At 48.2% G+C, this 20,771-nt stretch overlaps 2 protein-coding genes across 6 annotated transcripts in view; one reads left to right on the forward strand and one right to left on the reverse strand.

The window, feature by feature from the left end:
- SIRT2 (sirtuin 2) overlaps positions 1–20,771 on the reverse strand; it is a 256,350-nt gene that overhangs the window by 177,103 nt on the left and 58,476 nt on the right. The gene's annotated exons all lie outside the window — the stretch shown is intronic.
- PAK4 (p21 (RAC1) activated kinase 4) overlaps positions 1–20,771 on the forward strand; it is a 107,001-nt gene that overhangs the window by 32,820 nt on the left and 53,410 nt on the right. Inside the window, exon 1 of one of the 5 annotated variants that reach the window (XM_032776262.2) lies at positions 18,644–18,862. The exons of the other annotated variants lie outside the window; for them this stretch is intronic. The gene's annotated coding sequence lies outside the window, so the exon portion shown is untranslated. Of the gene's footprint in view, positions 1–18,643; positions 18,863–20,771 lie in introns of those variants that run through there. 5 annotated transcript variants of the gene reach the window in all.

Consider the following 20,771-nt stretch of genomic DNA (forward strand, 5'->3'; position numbering starts at 1 on the left):
GCTGGTCTCGCTACACCGGAAGCAGACCCAGGTGTACAGCCAGCGCTGCAAACAGGGAGTTGCAGCGCTGGCTGAGCTTTTAAGTGTAGACACCTGCTAAGTTGCAGCGCTGTAACCCCCTCACCAGCGCTGTAACTTGCAAGTGTAGACAAGGCCGTAGACACCTGCTAAGTTGCAGCGCTGTAACCCCCTCACTAGCGCTGCAACTTGCAAGTGTAGACAAGGCCTTAGAAATATGCAGCAGAGGCTGCACTGAGTATCTTCGGTTTCAGAGGCTTGTCTTGCCAGTCATGTGAAAGTTATTAAGGTAGCACACCACTCCACTGCAGCCTTCTAGGGTTTAAATACATCATCTTCATTTAGGCATGTTGACTGGATCCATGCTTAATGTTACTGCATGAATTATTTTCTAGAGCCTTGAGGTGCAACCTGTCACCCTTCCCCTGCCCTGTAGTTAGTCTGACACTACAATACTGGCTTCATGGTATTAGAAGGATTAGGAATTTTACATCACCAGCCAGTTGAGGGGTGCAGGGGGGAGACGTTCAGGTATAATGGTGGGCAGGTCTGATGTTAAAAGAGGTAGAAATAGGCATTATCAGTTACGATATAGAGAGACTAGATTGTCTTTTTTTTTTATGCTGGCCAATAATGTGAAAGGGTCGTGTGACTGGAAATAATGGCCAGAAAACGATGAATAAATATAAGGAGAAAATTCCTCTAGGCAGGGTGTAGCGAGCCTGTGGAATCCACTGCCAGAAGGAGGCAGTAATGCCTAGTGGAGAGAAGCACTGGAATGGGATTCAGAAATCCTGGGTTCTGTTCCCAGCTGTGTCATTGATTTATGCCGTGACCTTGGGTGAGTCTCTTGTGCCTCCAGTCTTTTATCGCTGTACAATGAGGGTAGCCATATTTATTTATTCATCTTCTTCTAAGTGGTTGGCAATCTACGGTTTATAAAATGGTACAAAAGCATTAATGCCTCATTCTCATAATGAAAACACGTTGGAATGCAAAACTTGACAGCGTTAATACTGATAGTGTCACTATCGTACCATATTTCAGCCTTGCAAAATTATCACGAAAATTTACGCTGCTGGCACAAAATCCAGTTGCCTGCTCTTACAACAGCGATGAAGAAACCCCTCAATATTACTCGCTTCGGTGAAGCGAGGGAATGCGATTTTGCAAGGTTGCTTTGTGTGTGTATCTGTCAGGGGGGCAGGGAGAAGCGAATACATTTTTAAAATATCCAGCTGCAGTATTTATATTTATCTCTGGGAGCCAAGATAAGGGTAATTGGAGCTCCTGCTTCAGGGTATATATTTGAGCGTCTCCAGGGTACAGAAGGAATCGCCCCACCTCTGTGCGGTATTGTCAAATGGTATTTTAAGAAACAGGCTAAATATCAGGAAAGATTTCCTGGGAGATGAGAGATGGTCAGAGTAGTTTCCTTTGGGGAAGTAGTTGAAGTCCCAATACTTAAGTCACTTAAAAGCAGTCTGGGTGAGCGCTGGAAAATAGAATGCAATCCTGGCCCCCGTTTGACTGCAAAAATTACCACACGACCCCAGGAGGGGGGACCAAAGCCTAAGCCCACCTGAGCCCTACTGCCCTGGGCTGGGGGTGAGGGTGGGGGAGGGGGAGTCTGAATCCTGCTGTGCTCGGGGGTGGGGGGTGGTCAAAGCAGAAGCCCCAGGAGGGGGGGCCTGTAACCTGAGTCTCGCCACCCAGAGCTTTGAATTTGGCCCTGGGCAGTGGGGCTTGGGCTTCAGTCCCAGGCCCCAGCGAGTCTTAACACCAGCCCTGGTGACCCCATTAAAATGGGGTTGCGACCCCCGTTTAAAAACCCCTGGTTTAGATGTTACTCAATAACTTTTCTTTATCTCTAAAGCTTGTGAATTGGTCAGGTGTGTTACAGCTTTTATTTTATTTTGTACAGGGAGGTGTTGGCCAGCAGCCTGGATTTGCTAGCCTAATTGCAAAGCTTGTATTCTTTGCAAACTTTAAAAACACAATCCCCCACCCCCGCCCCCCGAGGTCTTGCACACATGAGCAAACCTTGTGATGGGCTGGTTGTTTCTTAGAAAACGACTGATTCTTCTTTGAATAATGTCCCCATGGGTGCTCCACTTCAGGTCTTCATGCGCCTCTCAAGCTGTTGATCAGAGTTTTTTCCATTAGCATCGATCATTCGGCCCATGCTTAAGCCCTCTGCAGCCTCTGTGTCAGACACTGAGGCCGTACAGGGATGTGCAGACGAACTGCTCTCAGTTCTTTCTCTACTGCCTTGACTTGAGACTGAGCTTTAACCTGCCAGCCTTGAGGATGCCTTGGCTATTTTGTGTTCTTCTTTACCTATAGCTGTTCGTTAGGATTAATTAGTAGTTGTTATAGTTTGTTTTCCTCCTCTTTCCCCTTGGGGAGCCTTGGCTTTCTGGCAGGAGATGCCTAGCTCTCCAGGTTTCAAATGCCGCCTCTCCTATGCCTGTGAGTGGTGTCCATTGCGGCGGAAGTCCTATGTCTCTCAGAAGTGCAACTTCTGCCTGGCCCTCAAGTCTATGGCAAGGGAGAACAGGGAGATTAAGCTCAGACTGTTAATGATGGCGCAATCCCTTTGGTCAGCTGTTGAGTCAGGTCAGGAGATTCTTCTACCAGAACCACCCACCTCCTTTTGGGACAGATCTAGCACCCTTTCCACCTTGGCACAGGCTTCCCGTAAGAAAAAGGGAGGTTGTTGGAGGCTTCAGAGAAGACTTCCAAAAAGAGGAGCACGGTCTCTCGTTTCAGGGTGCCTGCTCTGAGAAAGCCCAGGGCTATTGCAAGATCTGTGGTCTCTGAAGCCTCAACCTCTTGGCTCACTACTATTGAATTAAAGGTGCTGGTGGAGCCCGAAAGCCCTGAGCTCCAGAGAGAGACATGGCTCTGACAGGACTTTGGTGTTTAAGACAGCAAGTATGAGCACCCACTCTGGTACTGGATGGCTCAGTCCTGCCTTTGGCACCTACCCGCTCTGCCCTGAGCAAGCAATGGTGCCAGACTCTATCAGCACCTAAATCAGTAGCCCTACCATCAATGGTACTGTCGGCTTCAGCTACTGTGTTCTCAACTAACCCGTCATACCGATTTCCCTGCTTGATACTGCAGGAGTTCAGATACGCAAGGGTTGAGCCAGCATCCCTGCTCTTCATGGGTACTGAGCGTCTCTTAGTACCGAGACTTCAGTCTCCAGATTACTAGCGTATTATGGTGTCCTTCAAGGATAAGGTCTCTTCATATCCACGCCCTAAATTCTTAACTAAGGTTCTTTCGGAGTTCTACCTTCACTAGTCTGTTCATCTACCAGTGTTTTCCCCCCAAAGCTGCTTAACTCTCTGCACGAGACCTGTTCTCATACCCTGGATGGTAGAAGGGCACTGGCCTTCTATTTGGATAGGACCAAGCAAATTTGAAAGTCATCCAGGCTGTTCATCTCCCTTGTGGATAGATCCAAAGGTGTCCACAATCTCTGCTCAGACTACAGAGATGGAGATCTGGTGTACGGTCACTTGTTACAAGGCTGTAGCCATTCACCCCCATCCCTCCCCAGAAGATAGCAGCACATTCTACTAGATCACCAGTGACATCCACAGCATTGCTTAAGAACGTACCAGTGTTTGAGATGTACGGCTGCTGCACAGCCTTCAGTATGTACGCTTTTTGAAACTCTGCAGCTTGATCCATGCTGTCAGATCTGATGCGGCACTTGGTACAGCAGTTCTGTCTTCAGGTCTGGACTCCATTCCAAAGCTCCCTCTGGGGAAATTGCTTGGAAATCACCTGAAGTAGGTTACCCATAGGGATGCTACTCACCTTGTGCAGTAACTGCAGTTCATTGAGTTGTGTCCTCCTATGCAGGCTCCACTTCCTGCACTCCTCCCCCACCTGCTTTACATTGTTCTCTATGGGATATTAGGGGGGAGAAGGAGCTGAGGGCAGTTCGAGGATATATAGGGATGCGCAGGCCATATCCAGCATGAGGAGGCATAGGGCACATGCAAGTCCAGTGAGCACTGATAATGGAGAAATCTCCAGTCAAGGACTCGAGAGAGGTGTGCATGCCCAAAGTGAAGTATCCATAAAGATGCACATCTCAAAGAACCATAGTTACTGCACAGAGTGAGTAACCTCTTCTTTTCGGGTTTGGTAGTCACGTCTCTGTGCATGATATCTCTCGAGTTAAAATATTACACCTGCTCCTAAAGTGCTGCAGGAAAGTTGCTTTTCTGATGCAGTAACCAGACACAAAGGTCTCAAATCCCTTTTTCCCCCAAGTAGCACACACTTTTGGATAGTTGATACTGACTGTTTCTAGCATGTTTATCTAAGGGTCTCAAAGTTTATTACAAATAGTGGCTTTTTGAGTTAGAGCCGAATTCATCCTGTTTTATACAACAGGAAACAAAAGCCCGGAAATCAGATGACCTGGCTGAGGTCACACAGTAAGTCAGTGGTAGAACCAGGAATTGGCCCTTGAAATCCTTTGACTCTACCAGCACTGTTTCAGTGTTGAGTGGGCCTCTAACAAACACAGCCAGAGTGTAGGCGTGTAGTTAGATGTAAATGAGGAAAGGTGAAGTCTAAGGCCAGGTCTACACTGCCATGTACTTTGGTATAACTTGCATCACTCAGGAGTGTGAATAAACCAGCCCCCTGAGCAACGTCTGCTCCTGAGGATGTTCTGTGCAAAAAGTAAAAAATTCTGCACAAGAGATTTGTCAATAAATGAATGCAGAGGCTTCAGTGTGGCAGTGGGGAGCACAGACCAGTGGCTGCACAAAAATGGGAGATCATCCTGCAGGCCCCCCCCCATCCCCAAGACACGGACTCAGTGGTGAGGCTGCACCTGACCCTGATGTAACACAAGACCTTCCCCAGAAATACCCTGGAGCCATTCCCCACTGCGCCAGGTGTGGGGAAGGTAGGCTCAACCAAGCAGGATCTAAGTGTGGAGGGGCTCTGGGGGTGGGGTGAGAGGATCTCAGCTGGGGCTCTGGGTGCGGGAGGTGGGTGAAGCTAGTTGGCGGTCAGTGGCATGGGGTCTGGTTGTGGGGGCTCAGGGTGGTGCAGCAGTGGGGCATCAGGGTGGGGGTTTGAGTGCAGGGAGTTCAGTGGGAGCTGGTCTGGGTGAAGGATGGTGGTGCAGAGGGGCTCCAGATGTAGGGATTGAGGTTCAGTGGAGTGGGGTTTGGGTATGGAGGGCTAGGAGGGTTCTGGATGTACCAGGTGAAGCTTGGCAGGGGTGTCTGGGTATGCTAAGTCCAGATGCACAGGGGTTGGGTGGATGGGGGAGCAGCTGCCCATACAGTGATCCGTCCCCCCACAGCTAAGTAGTGATGGGGGCAGGAAGCAGGAGAGGCAGTTGAGCTTCTTGCAGCTGGGGGAGGTTTCTGGGGGTGGATCTGACACAGCCCCAGCCACTCCTTGCAGGGGAAGAGGCAGTCCCGTCCTTTCCTGTCCCCAGCCCTGCAGTGATTACCTCTCCGCCTGCTGCTCTGGGTGCCTGAAATGGTGTACTTGCACTGCTAGGGAGGGGTGCATGACTTCTCCTGCAGCTTCCCTGTCAGAAAGTCATTTTTCTGCAGGGAAGCAAAGAAATCTCCAGGGGACATGAATTCAGCGCATGCACAGTGGTGCAAAATTTCCCCAAGAGTAAATGTAAGTTACCCCAACCTAAGTGCCAGAATGGACAGTGCTATGTTAGCTGGAGAGCTTCTCCCGCTGACACAGCTACCGCCTTGCGTGGAGGTGGATTTATTATGCAGATGGGAGAGCTCTCTTGTCAGCATAGAGCCTCTTCACCAGACATGCTAGAGCAGAGCAGCTGTACTTGTGCTAGTTTCTAGTGTAGACTAGCCCTAAATCAAAAAGGCTTTCTCTATCCAAAGTGTACGCTTCAAAAGGCCCAGCTGATTTTGGTTAGTCATTCTTCAGGGTGATGACTTAATGGCAGGTTTCTACTTCTGGGTTTCTCTGGTTTTGGTACCTCCCCCTTTATGTTGAGTGACTTGAAAAGAGGCAGGGCTAGCATAAGAACAGGTTTCTCACACAGAAGCGATGTCCTTGATCTGCATGTGAGTCACTTGTGAAATCCTTTACTCCCCAGAGCTGTTTTATAGAGAAGGGAGCAGCACACACTCCCTGGCTCCAGGAGCGTGAGAATCGGAGCTGTGCAGTGGATCTGAGTGAGCTTTTATACAGGCTGTTCGCTGACAGTATTTACTGAAATGTGACTTTCTCATTCTCTGGAAGCCTATAGGTTCAGAAAGACCCAACAGTTCCTGTCTGTGTACACAGTCCAGCAATTCAGACGGCCGCAGCAGATTGCAGCAGAGCTGATCACTTGGGGGAACTCTTAACTGTACGTTAATGCAAAGCGCTCCAGGAAGGGGCTTGTGTGTTTTCTGAGAGAGCCAGCAAGAAGCTTAGTTATTTAGCAGAGCAGGAGGCTGTGTAGATGATCTTTGCCCCCAGGGAAAACTAGCAGTCTAGAAAGCACCAGGATAATGAAATCGGTGCATATTGCCAGATGACCCCAAAACAAGCTCTCACCTAGTAAGCCCTGGTGCTGTTACAGTTCCACACAGTACAGCGTTGCTCTTTGCTGTCAGTTTGTGGTTTGTCAGAGCTAATGAGACTAATGAAGCTTTGCGTTTTATGTAGCTCTTTAAAATATTTTCCCTTTCATCTGAGGATCTGAAAGTGCATGCAAATAGCTGTCCAGTCTTTCACAATGCCCTTCTCAAGCCTCTTCTACACTAGGTATTCTTATACTGGCAAAATCCTCGTGTGTGGACAGTTATAGCTGTGTGAAAGTGCCTATACACAGCTTATGTTGGTTCGGGGAACTGCCAGAAGCTGTACCGGTGTAAACACTTTGATTCTGATATAACTGGATCCACCCTAGGGCTTTTACCAGCATAGCTATGTCAGTAAAATCCCCCCTCTCTGACATAGCTATGCTGATGAAACTGGGTGGTATAGACCATGCTTCAGTATAACTAGGACTTGGAGTAGGTAAGGCAACGCTACATTTTTCAGAGAGGGAAACTGAGGCACAGAGGAGGTGTTGCAATGAGTCAGGAAAAGAGCTGAGATAGGAACCTGGAAACTCCTGATGCCCTGCCCATTTGGCCATATGCCACATGATGTTCATTTCCTCCCCGTGTCAAAGGAGGCCAAGTACTGAGCCTAAACTAATTTATTGTCCTGTTTGCCTGCTTGCTTATTTTTTTAAATACCCCATAAATAGTCCTGAAGTCATTTTCCCTTTAGATTTGTCTGTGGAGGGTTCAACTGCTGTTTGTGGCTGCTGATAAAGTAACTCTTCGTTAAAATATATCCCCAGTCTGCATGCGTCTTTGGAGAGGGTTAGAAGCATACTTGCTACAGGCGCCAGCTTGTCGAAATCAGCAGGCTCTTGTGCAGAAAAGTTCTGTGCAAGCATATTCCCAGCGCTCTTGGGGCCCGAGTGAGGACATTAATGTCTCCTCGTGCGATACTGATGACCTCTTCAGTTAGGGTCATATCCTCATGTGGGACATCAAGGCTGTGTAGGGACCCATAGAACAACCTCAGCAGATTGCTCCCCAGCGGAGATCGGGCATCCATGGGAGTTATATGATGCGTGGCCTGTTGTGAGCTCGGACGGACAGATCTGAATGCCGCTGGCTCTGTGCTGGTCCCTACTGGCAAGTGCGGAATGTGGAGGCAAGATGGGTCAGTGACTGTGTGGCAGTGAGAGGGTTCAAATGAATCCTGAACACTGGTCTGTCATCGCCTCTGCTGGAGAACTTCTTGGGCTGGCAAACACACTCGCCCTCGTTGGCCACTTGATGTTAGAGCCTAACGTTTATGTCCGACTGGTTAATATTGTACTTCTGCCCCTGCTTCAGTAATGCCCTCATGCCTGGGTAGCCCTGTCCATCAGAGGCGCTCAAAGCCCTTCACAACCGTGAAACCTCACTAGCCCCCTTAGAGCTGGGGGGGGCGGAAGGGGAAGTATCTTCATCCCAGTTGCAACCTTTGGTTGCTGCCCTAATCTAAATATTTACCAAAAACAATTTTCCAGAGGGGGAACTGGAGGGAAAGGGGTGAAGTGACTTGCCCATGGCAGCACTGCCACAGTGTTGCGTAGATCTGCTTTGAGCAGCAGGGTGGGAAAAACGCTTGTGCCTAGCTGTGTCCCCTTTTCTCACTTCCTGCTCGGAGTTGCCAGGGGCGGCCAGCCTGAGCAGGGGAAGGAGCCAGAATTTACCAGTGTACATTGCCAAAGAACACAGTAACATGTCAGCAGCTCCCCCCACTCCAACCTGCAGCGCCTCCTGCCTGCTGGCAGCCTCACCAATAAGTGCCTCCCTCCCCACACCTGTCGCGATCAGCTGCTCTGTTGGGAAGGGGGAACGAGGGAGGGCATGGCAGGCTCAGGGGAAGGGCGGGAGTTGGGGTAGGGTCTGGGGCAGAGCAGGGGGTGGAGCACTCCCTGGCATGTTGGAAAGTTAGCATCTATAGCTCCAGGCCCGGAGTTGGTGCCTATGGAGGGAGCTGCACATTAACCTGTGAAGAGCCACATGTGGCTGTGGAGCCACAGGTTGGCCACCCCTGACTTAAAGGATAATCCTTTTGACATTATGATGCATCATTTAGGTCTCAGCTGCAGTTGTCCCAAAGGGTGCACAGTGATTGCTTTAGCCACTAGCCCACAATCATGGACATCTGCAACATCTGAATGCCTCGTCCTCACAGAAGCTTCTATGATGATGGGTCTCCTTGGTGTATCTTGGCACAACAGGAGTGCAGGCTCTTGAGTTTTTGGAGCTCCTAGCTCAGCTTCTATCTCTTTGTTCCCATGTTTGTGTCCATGGCTCCGATTTTAGCCAGGGTGGGTGTGGGCAGTCCTGGGATGGGAGATACCCAAAGAAATACCAGACTTTTACTGAATTGCCAGTGCTGCTTCCTGTATGCAGCTATTTCTCTGTGAGTACTGAACCATTTTGATGCTAAGGGACACATTGCTGCTGGAAGTGTTCTCCAAGGAGGTGTCCATGGCCCTCACCACTCAAATATTTGTTGATGGATGTAATTGAAGGCAAGGGTGGGAACAATGGATTGGGGCTTTGACTCTAATGAGGGCATCCAGGGTTGATTTAAATACCAGTTTTAAAAAACCAGTTAAAGTTAAGGCTAGAATTTTCCAGCCGATATGCAGACTGTCTGACTAAGAAACAGACTAGTCAGTTATCAATCTCCGTGATTAAAAAGCTAACACATATCACTGGGTAGGAAAGACTTTAGCGAAGGATCATATTTAAAAAAATAAATAAATCAAGACTGCAGAGCTTTGTATGTGAGGAGTACAGAGTCGGAGATAACTTGCCTTATTAGCAACCACAGGCTGAGGCCAAACGATATTTCGATCGTTAAATAAATCATGGTCCCCAGACTAAGGCTGTGTCTACACTAGAGACCAAACAGCGGCACAGTTGTACTGCTGCATCTGCACCATTGTAAGGTCTCCCGTGTAGCTGCTCTGTGCTGATGGGGGAGAGCTCTCCCATCTGCACAATTAAACCACCCTCAGCGAGCGGCGGTAGCATGTCCATGGGAGCGTGTCTCGTGTCAATATAGCACTGTCCACACCGGTGCTTCTGTCAGTGGGGGGTGTGGGAAAAGTTTTACCGACAACTGTGTCACTGTAGATGTGCCATATTGCAGTGCAGAAAGAATGGAATCTATAATATCTGCATTCTCTTTGGACTGACATACATAGTTCTGATCTGCAAAATGCAGCATCGATGGGGTGAGAGTAAAGTGAAGTCTGATTTAAGCCATGCTGGCAATATTTTTATACGTTATTAGTGGATAGGACACAAGACTAGGTCAATTCTCTCCTTTGCTCTGCAGCTTACCTGCTATCTGACCATGGGCAAGGCACTTTCCCTCTGTGCCGCTGTTTCCTCTCCCACCCCTTATTGAGAGGGTATGTTCTTCGGGAACTGTCTCAGGGTGTCTACACTGCTGTCATGGGGTGTGATCAGGGCTGCCGAGGGGGACAAGTGGGGCAATTTGCTTCGTGCCCCGCAAGGGCCCCGCGAGCCCTGGCTGAGAATTCCTTCCCTGGCTACTCCCCTGGTGGACCTGGTGGTGGTCTGGGTCTTCAGCGGCGGACCCTTCACTCACTCCAGGTCTGCAGCGGCACCTCAGCAGCGGGTCCTTCAGTGCTGCCGAAGACGCGGAGCGAGTGAAGGACCCGCTGCAGGCTTGGAGCACCGCCTGGTGAGTACAAGTGCCGCAGCGAGTGGCGTCTTTTTTGATGTCCGCTTTGCCCCAGGCCCCCTGATCCTCTGGGTGGCCCTGGGCATGATTTGCAGCTCCTGTAGACATACGGAGCTAGCTTCAATCTAGCTAGCTTGGGGTACCGGTAGCAACGGTGCCGTGACAGCATGGCCTACAGCATGGGCTGACCTCCTGAGTAATTACCCGGTGTTGTGGGCGGATTCGTACAGCCTGGCTGCCTCAGCTTCACTGCTCCGGTACTCGAGCTAACTAAATTAAAGTTAGCTCGGGTACGTGTACAGAGCTGCAGTCGCACCCTGTGATTGCAGCAGAGACTCAGCCTCGGTCTGTCTATGCAGCATAGTACAACATGTCCCTGATCTCAGGGTAAGTCTTCGTAGCCCTTCACTCAAGTTAGCCTAGCTCCAGTAGAAGGAGCTGCACAATGGAATCCCGACTGATGCTGCACTCACCTGTGTGTGGCACTAAGACTTCTGGGGACCCCTCCAATGGTTCTTTGCATTGAAGTTAGCAGAGACGCGCCGTTTCTTTCCTGTTGAACTTTGGGAGAACTGGTCTGTCTTTTTTCTGGGCACACAGGGGAATTGTGGGAAGGCATTGGAGGCTTAGCAGCATAGGTGCCAACTTCCCCTCTTTCCCGTGGGTGCTCAACCCCCCCTACCTTTGCCCCTGGCCCTGCTCCCACTCCACCCCTTCCATGAGGCCCCGCCCCTGCCCTGCCCCCATTCCAACCCCTTCCCCAAAGTCTTTGCCCCTTCCCTGCCCTATTCTGACTCCTTTCCCAAATCTCCGCCTCTTCCCCTGAGCATGCCACGTTCCTGCTTTCCCCTCCCTCCCGGAGCTACCAAACAGCTGTTTGGCAGCAGTCGGGCGGAAAGCGCTGGGAGGTAGGCGGAGAAGCGGGGATGCGGCGCGCTCAGGTGAGGAGGGGGCGGGGGGAACTGGGCTGCCAGTGGGCGCAGAGCGCCCACTAATTTTTCCCCGTGAGTGCTCCAGCCCTGAAGCACCCATAAAGTCAGTATCTATGGTTAGTAGCACTCGAGTGGAGCTAGCCCGCATCCACACTGCAGAGTGGTTGTAGTTTTAGCTTATGTCTCCTGAGGGGCCAGCTAACTGGAATTAAAAACAACACTGCGTTCGGCTAAAGGGCTGGTGTGTGTGGATGGTGTTGAATAAAGGGCAACACTAGTTATAACCCAAGTTGTCTTCACAGCAGAGTTAAGCCCTCAGTTGGGGCCTCTAGGTGCTACCCTGATACCTAATAATAAATCAATGGTAAGGGGCCATCTAACGAAGTGATGAAGAGGAGAAATATTGTGGACTGTCCCTGGGACTGTCTTCAGAACACTAGGATCACTGGCAAATCTAGGACTTTACAATTTTTTTTACTAAGTTCATCAATCTTTAAGATCTTTGGGATCTGAGTATTTCTCTTAATGTGCTTTTATCTTTCTGTGAATTAATTAACGGGCTTTTACTAGACTTCACTATGGATGCTGGATGGGTTGTGGGTTTTGGTTTTTTTTGCTATTGTCAACCAGAAAGAGCAGTTGCAGTGAATGTGTGTATTTATAGCAGCTTTTGAAGCCTTGTCAAGTGGCGATTGTGAATTGTTGTACTGACATAATAGAGAAATAACTTTCCAGAAGGGCACAGGAGTGATGTAGCTTGTATCTCACTAAACTCATCACAAGCTGAGATACATTGCAAGCTTGCATTCTTGTCATCTTGTATTTCTTTTAGTGGTAGCTTGAGAGAGAAATGCATATAAATATAAAAACCTGTTTTTTGGTAAGGAAAGAAAACAAATGATATGATGTATTCTCACGCCCACCTGGTTCATGGGAACTTGGGTGCCTCTGGCCTGGAATGGTGCATTTCAATGAAAGTCTAGTGTTCTGATGGATGTACTGTCAGGCTCTTTAAGTTAACAGCATGTTTAGCTGAAGGCAGTGGCTCTGAATAATTGCGTTGTAAAAAGTGGTCAGCTTTATCCACAGTGCAGTTCTACTGAGACGCTCTCCCTCTGTCCTTTCTGTGCCTTTTGGGGTATTACTCAATACTGAAAACAAGAAATCCTATTCCTGCTGTACAGCCCTGCCGCTTGTATGCCTTTATTTGTGTGTCTGTAGTCTGAAACTGTTCACAAACACCTCAGAGGGTCGTGAAGAATGAATTTGACACTGTTCAGCGCTATATTTTAAATGGGCTTAGTGACAGCCCTGCAGATTGCAGTCCTCAGTTCCTAAACACAGCCGGTGGAGGTACAGCAGGGGCTGAGGTCATGCAAGTCTCCCTCCCATTACACACACCAGCATACTTAAGTGTCATCCTCCATGTGCCTTTCAGCTTATGTCTCTTTCTCCTGAGAGTGCCAGCAGAAGGGTCATTGGCTGTGGGCTAGCTGCCCAGGTATGTACGTTGGATCTTGGAAGAGGTTATACTTGGATGGCTAACCTGTGCCGCTGTGGCCATCCGGTTACTTTTTAGTGCTTCTCTTGAGTAGTGTGTACATCTACCTGAGCTGGGAATGATGGCTCCCAGCTGCAGCGTACATACCCTAATGGACATGGACACCTGTAGCCTAAGAAATAGGCCCAAACCCACCTGTTTCCTTCATGTCTGCCTATGAACAGCCATTAGATTGCAACAACTTCCAGTCCCTGCTGATCCTTGCTGCATTTGATTTTGTAACATGGATATGAAAGGGATCTATGTCCCCTTGATTGCCTGCCCTTTCTAGGTCCCTGCTTGTACAATGCCAGCATCCTTCCCGAAATACTTGTTCTTGGAGTATTTGGAGAGTGCTAGAGCATAAGCACATCTACCTTACACCTCAACCTGCCAGGAGATGCTATCGCAAAGATAACCTGTTCAAATGTCCCTGGTATTTAAGTCTCTCAGGCTCAACAAGTAGTGCCGGACTAGATTGGCTCCTAGTGGGGGTTTCTCCTCCCCTCTTGAAGTGCGGGAGGTTTGGTTTTCCTTTGAAAATGATTTTTCTTGGATCCTCCCCCATCTTTCCAGTGTGATCCTGGGAATGCTTCCAAGTAACAGTTAAACAGTCCAAACGTGGTGTGACTATGGAGGGATCAAAATATAGAAGGAGAGAAAATAAATAAGAGGAAAATTAGCACAAATGGGAAGGGACCTGTCAACTTGCAAATCACGATAGACGATTCACATGCCCAAATACATGTTCCGTAGTTAAAAAACAAAAACAAAACGAACTTCTAATTTTTATAGCATAAAAGGGTCCTGGCCTTGTAAGCTACAAGTTTTGGATGTTGTCCAGTATTCAAAGTACGCTTTATTTTCAGTTTATCAAATGCAGTTGTCAGATTTTTAAGCTGCTTTAAAAATGTGGCATTTTTGTTGTTGAGATGGGACTGGAGCACCACTGAATAAGACTTTTTTTCACATTTGTACTGAAACAGTCCTGCTGTGTTTGCTGTTCAGGATTTCCTTAGAGTTCGTTTTGTGCTGATAAGACCTCAATGCTGCCACTTCCCCCGCCTTCTGGACTTTCTAATGCATTTAAGGGAGGGTGAGGAATTGAAAGCTTAAACTCCTGCATGTTGCAGTGATTCTCTCGTATGCGTTTTGCTACATGGATGGCTTGCACAGATGGACACAATGAATTTGCGGTGCTAAAGAATTGTCCGGGCTTTGTTTACAAGATACACCAGCTAATTGGGCCAATCCAGGAGCATTTCCTGGTAGCTCAGAAAAACCCAGCAACCTGAATATGGACACAGACCTCATAACATTGAAACATTTTCACATTGGAAGCCTTGCATGCAGGCTTAGAGCCAGAGCTGGTAAGGACTCAAGCAGTTTCAGCCGCCTCTTCCGCCCCCCTCCCCCCAAGTCAATGGAAACAGTCAATACTCACCACCTCATAGGATTGGCCATTTAGGGCTTGTCTACACTACCCGGATCGGTAGACAGCAATCAATCCAGTGGGAGTCGATTTACCGCGTCTGGTATAGACACGATAAATCGACCGCTGAGCGCTCTCCCGTCGACTCCGCCAGAACAAGGAGCACAAGCGGAGTCGATGGGAGAGCGTCAGCTGTCGACTTACCGCAGCGTCTTCAGTGTGGTAAGTAGATCTAAGAACGTCGACTGTAGCTACGCTATTCATGTAGCTGAAGTTGCGTCTCTTAGATCGACCCAGCGCAGTAGTGTAGACAAGCTCTTAGATTGGCAGACAAAGCCATCCTTGGTTTACTTCCTGTGTGCCAAGGACCAATAGGCAGAAAGAAGCTTTAGACAGCCATGAAATCTAAGGCCAAGTGTTAGGCAAGTTTATTAAATATGGGCTTTAAATTTCCTGGTTTTGGAGGCGGTTTAAATGACCTCGTTGGTCATCTGGTCCAGGTTTTATCATTTAAGCATCTTAACCTTGGGTTCCGTCTCTTTCGTATTTTCAGATCATAAGCTAAAATCTGTGTAGAGCTTCATTTAAGGCCTTGTTTACACTTAGCTATATCAGCAAACCCTCCTAGTGTAGATGCCGTTTATACTGGCAAGAGGACTTTTATGCTGGTATAACTGTGCCTACACTAAGGCAGTTGCCTATCAGCAAAGAATCGCACACCTAACCAACAGCTATGCCAGCATAACTTGTAAGTGTAGATAGATCCAAAGGAGACTTTAACCCACTGAGGAAAGAAAGGAGTGTGCTTTCGTGCAGAGGTTTCCAAACCAAGTTCCATGGCAAAACTGGCTGGTTTTGGGGTCCTGGGAAGTAGTGTTGCCTACTGGATCGTGCATTGGACTGGGACCCAGGAGACATGGGTTCTGTTCATGGCTGTGCCATTGGCCTGCTGGGTGACCCTGGGCAAGTCACTTCCCCTTTATGTGCCTCAGTTTCCCCACTGAATATGAATATGATGGTACTTAACTCCCTTGTAAAGCACCCTGAGAGCTATGGATTCAAAGTGCTATAAAAAGAGCAAGGTGGCAGTGGTCTCTTTTACAGTTGCTCCAGCTCAAAGAAACAAACCTAAAAATACAATAAACATCCTTCCATGGAAGCAAGTGCAGTCATCACAACAGGGATAGTATGCTCCTGAGTAGAGACGCAGGGGGTCTGCTATCCTCATACTAATGTGTGCCGTCCAGGCTGCCGTAGCAGTACTGCCAATCCCCCATGCGTTCAAATATCATGTGTCTGACTTAATTTATTTGGCTTGATTATTTATTTAGTTTTTTTTGCTTTGTTTTCAGGTGTTGAGATTTCTAGGGATCAGGTTTTTCAAGTTTTTCTCCTTAACCCTGAGGGTTGCTTGGTTGTTCTCTTCCCTCCCACCCCAGTGAAAGCTGTGATTCTTACACTCATTACTCCAGGAGCTGGGGCATTGAGGGGGAAAATGCATAAAATCGCGAGGGTTTGGAACACTGCTAGGTAGACAATTTGGGAATCCCTTGCTCTGATTCAAACAGGAGTTTCTGGGTTCTGTTCCCAGACCATCCTCTGATTCCTTAGGGGAACCGAATAAGGTAGTATCTATGAATACCTAGTATGGAAGGTATTTTGCGGTTGTGCGGCTCAGTTTCCCTTGCTCTCAAATATCTACAGTCCCTCTCTGTGGGTGTTCCGAGGTTTTCATGATGGATGCTGATAGTCTTTTGAGATCAGGTGAAATGTGCTAGAGGTGCCATAGTGAAAGTGTCAAGGATTGACCTGGGTTTTGCTGATTTTTATTTTGAGGGTGAGATCCTTTAGAACGGCTGTTTTTTTGTAAACCAGTTATGGGGGGTCCATTTACTGAGTAGGGAAATACCCCACCAGTGACAGCTGTTAGGCGAGCAGCTGCTTGTGGTGCTGGTGGGGGGAACTTGCCAGCTTTTCCTGGAGGGATTTTCCCCTTCAGGGCTTGGCTACACTTGCAAGTTGCAGCGCTGGTGAGGGGGTTACAGTGCTGCAACTTACTCGGTGTCCACACTTACAAAGCTCAGCCAGCGCTGCAACTCCCTGGCTGCAGCGCTGGCTGTACTCCTGGTCTGCTACGGGTGTAGCAAATCCAGCGCTGCTGATGCAGCGCTGCTCATCAGGTGTGGACACTCACCAGCGCTGTTATTGGCCTCCAGGGTATTAAGAGGTATCCCAGAATTCCTGTCTACAACAAACCGGAAGGTACTCCCCGGAGCTACCAAACACAGCTGCTCTTTGCTCCAGCGAGCGAGCCGAGCCGAGGCTTTGGAATGTTCACAGCTGTTTGCTTGAGGAGACAAACAGCACGGCGGGGGGGCGAGAGTCCGTCGGAGAAGCTGCTTATCTGGTCTGAAGCCTTTTTACATTTAAGAGTGATTGAGAGAGGGGTGGGGGAAATGGCCAGAATTTGCAAGGCAGGGAGCTCACAGTGTCTGCTCCAAAAATCCGCTCTCTCTGTCTCCCCGACGCTCCCTGTCACACTCCACCCCACCCCCCTCTTTTGAAAAGCACGTTGCAGCCACTTGAACGCTGGGATAGCTGCCCACAATGCACCACTCCCAACAGCGCTGCAAATGCTGCAAATGTGGCCACACTGCAGCGCTGTTCCTACACAGCTGTACGACCACAGCTGTAACTCCCAGCGCTGCACATTTCCAAGTGTAGCCATACCCTCAGTGTTTTTAAGCTGGCCCCACATTAGGTCACCCTTATCCTCTACCTCCCTCCTTCCTCCTCTTTTGATCCTGATCCACTGGCAAGAGCAGTTGACTGGCTGCTTTGTTTCAAACGTTGCTGTTTCATTGGCTGCAGCCTCAAATCTTCTTGTGTTTCTGCTCCACTTCTTGCTGCCTTTGCTTTTTAACCCTTGCCCTTCCAAATCCAGCAGACAGAGTGATGTGGGAACCCAGGTGACCTTCCCAATTTCTATCAGATCTGGGTGTGCTTTCAGCCCCAGATAGGTGTTTAAAAAAAAAAATCCTATTAAATTGCTACCTGTGAGGTTATTGCATAGTAAAATGACTGCAGTTCACGCCTGGAACCATGGAGGAAGGTTGTCAAGGCCAGAGATCAAATGTGACTTGTTTTCTGTTAAGCTGAAGGGAGAGTTTCCAGTTCTGAGAGGTGGCTGGCAATGTGGCGCTCAGTTAAGCGGATTGCTGTTGGTATGTGAACCCATTCTGCCTTTCCACTCTGGTTCCTTGTGCTAAGGAGTTAATGCTACTCTCGTTCTGCCTTTTTTTTTTTTTTTTTTTGCCTTAGGTTCAGTTTCTGTTGCTGGCAACCTAGTGAAGTGTAATTGCAAGATGATGAAGGGAAGGAAAGTCCGGTTTCATTGTGTCGATTGCAGGGAACAGACTCCCTGGGCTGCAGAATGGGCACTTTTATTTGTGTTGCTATGGGGAGCTGCCCATTTCTCTCATCTGATAAGAGGGGGTGGGACCGCAGAATAAGAGTAGAAAGTGAGAACGCGTGGGGGGTAGGGAACTGGAGGAAATACTCTGTTAAAACTCCATTCCACACTCTCTGTGTGTGCACAGATCATATCATGTACCTGTGTGACTGGACGAAGGGGTGAATTGGGTTAAACAATTGTGACTTGTTTTTAATAAAATCTTGTTAGGCAGGAAAACTAGAGGTAACTTGGGAGATCTACTATTAGAGGGATTTGGGGTGGGGGTGGGGTGGAGGATCAGGTCACATCTAAATCTTCCCACTGTTTGTTTGTGGTTCTCAACCTGTGGTCATAGACCTTGGGGTGGTCCGTGGACTCTGTCAAAGGCTTAGCCTAGAAACTGACTGAACAGAATTCAACGCTATATATAGACAATAGCTTTCCAAAGGGATCCGCACCTCCCTTTGCAATTTTTTATAGGGGGTTGTGAATGAAAAAAGTCTGGGCACCACTGCCCTACAGGCTTTGTCCAGCACTTCCTCTGGAGGGAAATCTGAATGTTGCTGCTCTGTTAACAGCAGCAGCAGGCAGGGCTGCCACTTGGGGTGGGTGTCTTTGGGTTGAAAAGGTGGCTTGAAGGGCTGGTCTTGACTGACTTGTTACACCAGCTACGGTGGCGATGGGTGCGCTATTAAATCGCGAAAGTTGGTCTAATAAAAGATATTACCTCATCCACCTCCTCGCTCATAAATCAGAACACACACAACCCCTGAGGGCTAGCAGAGAAACACAATCCCAGCTGCTCCTTCCCTGTCCTCTACTCCCAATGCAGCAGCTTCCTTGCCAAGAAGTGGGCGGTGCTGTTCCCCCCCCCCCCCCCCCGCCATCCCCTTTGCAGACCAATTGCCATGGATGTGGAGGGAGGTGCCTCACAGCAACGTCAGAAATCTGGGTCTTGCTGAAACTGAAGGCATGCATGCAAGCTGGGGTCAGGAGCAGCTGAGTTAGTGACCAAGCCACCAGCCGCCTTCTCCACCAAGGAACAGAGCAAGGAGGAAATCTAATCTCTTCTGGAGGGGGAGGAGGAATTTTTTTTTATCAACCTTTTTTCCCCCCAGCATTATTTTTTGCTGTGTTCTGAGTTAAGGCTCTTCCTACTCCCCCTGCTCGTTAGCAGAAGGATGGTGAAGGTGAGTGGTTTGCTGCCTGGTTGCTTTATGCTGAGTACAACACAGGGCATTTTTTCATAAGGGAGAGTTGACTCTGGACTGTCTCCTGCCTGACTGGAGCTGGAGGCGGCCGTGTTTCAGAAGAACAAGGAGAGTCTCCCCAGCTTGAAGACGGGGAGAAATGGACGCCTGTTAGCAAGCTGGCTTTTGGGAGGTTGGGGATGACTTGTATCTACCCCTTTTTTCTGGAGAATATATTTCCTGTCTGCGATGTGGGTGGGGGTTCCATTTTCTTCCACGCTAAAGTAAAAAAAATTAAAAAACCACCTCCGCCTTACTTTTGAGACAATCTAAGCTGCCCAGGCGTGCATGTGTGTGGTTTTTTTTTTGTTTTGTTTTGTTTTGTGTTTTATCCTTGATCAAATTGGGGATGGGGAAAGTTTTCCCTTTCCGTGTCCCCTCCTCAACAGCAGCGGTAAAAACAAGAACTGCCTGCCTGATACAGGGCAAGGGTTTGAACTTTCAAAATGAACCCCCCAGTACCCACGTTACATTCAGTGTCAGCTGCAACTTTTAGGTTGATTGTATAGGAAGGCTTGTTAGTGTGTCTGAGTCAATTATGGGAAAAATTTAGTGGCTGCTCTTGGGATCAGCTTTTTTTTTTTCATTACACGACTTGGATCTATTTCCTTATAACAACTATCCTTACACCTCTTGTCAACTGTCTGTAATTGACCATCTTGATTATCACTACAGAAGTTTTTTTTCCTGCTGATAACAGGTTATCTTAATTAATTAGCCACTTACAGCTGGTATGGCATCTTCTCTGTGTGTGTATATATACTCTTCTTATATGTTCCATTCTATGCATGCAATGAAGTGGGCTGTAGCCCACGAAAGCTTATGCTCAAATAAATTTGTTAGTTTCTACGGTGCCACAAGTACTCCTGTTCTTTTTGTGGATGTCACAAAACATCAGCCTATGGAATCTAGTTGACAGCGATCATTGGGATTAACAGAGGAGAGCAGATTTGGGAGTGATGTGTTTTGGGAGCATTGGGTGAAATTTGGGAAAATGGGGCTTTGAGATCCTTGGATGAAAGACTACAGATGACCAAAGTGAGACCCTTAATTTTTGTCATTACTCTCCAGAAAAATTAAATCTTCTATATTTTGCCTGCAGCATAATAGAGTTTGAATGCCATTGAACTTAAGTAGACTGATATTTGGAGTGAAAATTTCCACGAGCAAACTCAAGACAACTGGGTAGATCTTTTTGGTGCCAAACTCCTTTTGTGATTATTAAATACACCTCTACCCCGATATACCGCTGTCCTCTGGAGCCAAAAAATCTTACCGCGTTATAGGTGAAACTGCGTTATATCGAAGTTGCTTTGATCCACCGGAGTGAGCAGCCTCACCCTGCCGGAGCACTGCTTTACCTCGTTCTATCCAAATTCGTGTTATATCGGGTGGCGTTATGTCAGGGTAGAGGTATATATGAAGAGGCTGCAGAAGAATAAGGTTGAAATGTTGTGGTTTGCCCTGAATTACCGCGCTGTTCTGTGAAGAAATAACTTTCCCTTCTGAACTCTGTTCTAAAATGAAATTTTCCTGACCCTGAGATCAGAGAAAGGGGGGTGGCCTGTTTGAATTTTCATCCTTTGAATTGTCTGCGGTTTACAGAAGGCCATGTCTCAGAACTGATTAGCTGCTTGAGGGCTGTGGAATGGATGCTGAATCTTCAAAGTAACCCTCAATGTAGTGACCGCCTTGGAAGGAGTTGGGTGCCAGGGCTTTTGAACAGCTGCGCTGACGGATGTTTAAGGTCTAGTTAAATTTTTGATAACTCAGAGCTCTTCTCATCAGCAGATTTCAAAATGCTTTGCAGGGGAGGTCGGTGTCATTATCCCAATCTTACCAATGGGGA

The sequence above is a fragment of the Chelonoidis abingdonii genome, chromosome 11 (assembly GCF_003597395.2).
Source record: "Chelonoidis abingdonii isolate Lonesome George chromosome 11, CheloAbing_2.0, whole genome shotgun sequence".
Taxonomy (NCBI): domain Eukaryota; kingdom Metazoa; phylum Chordata; order Testudines; family Testudinidae; genus Chelonoidis; species Chelonoidis abingdonii.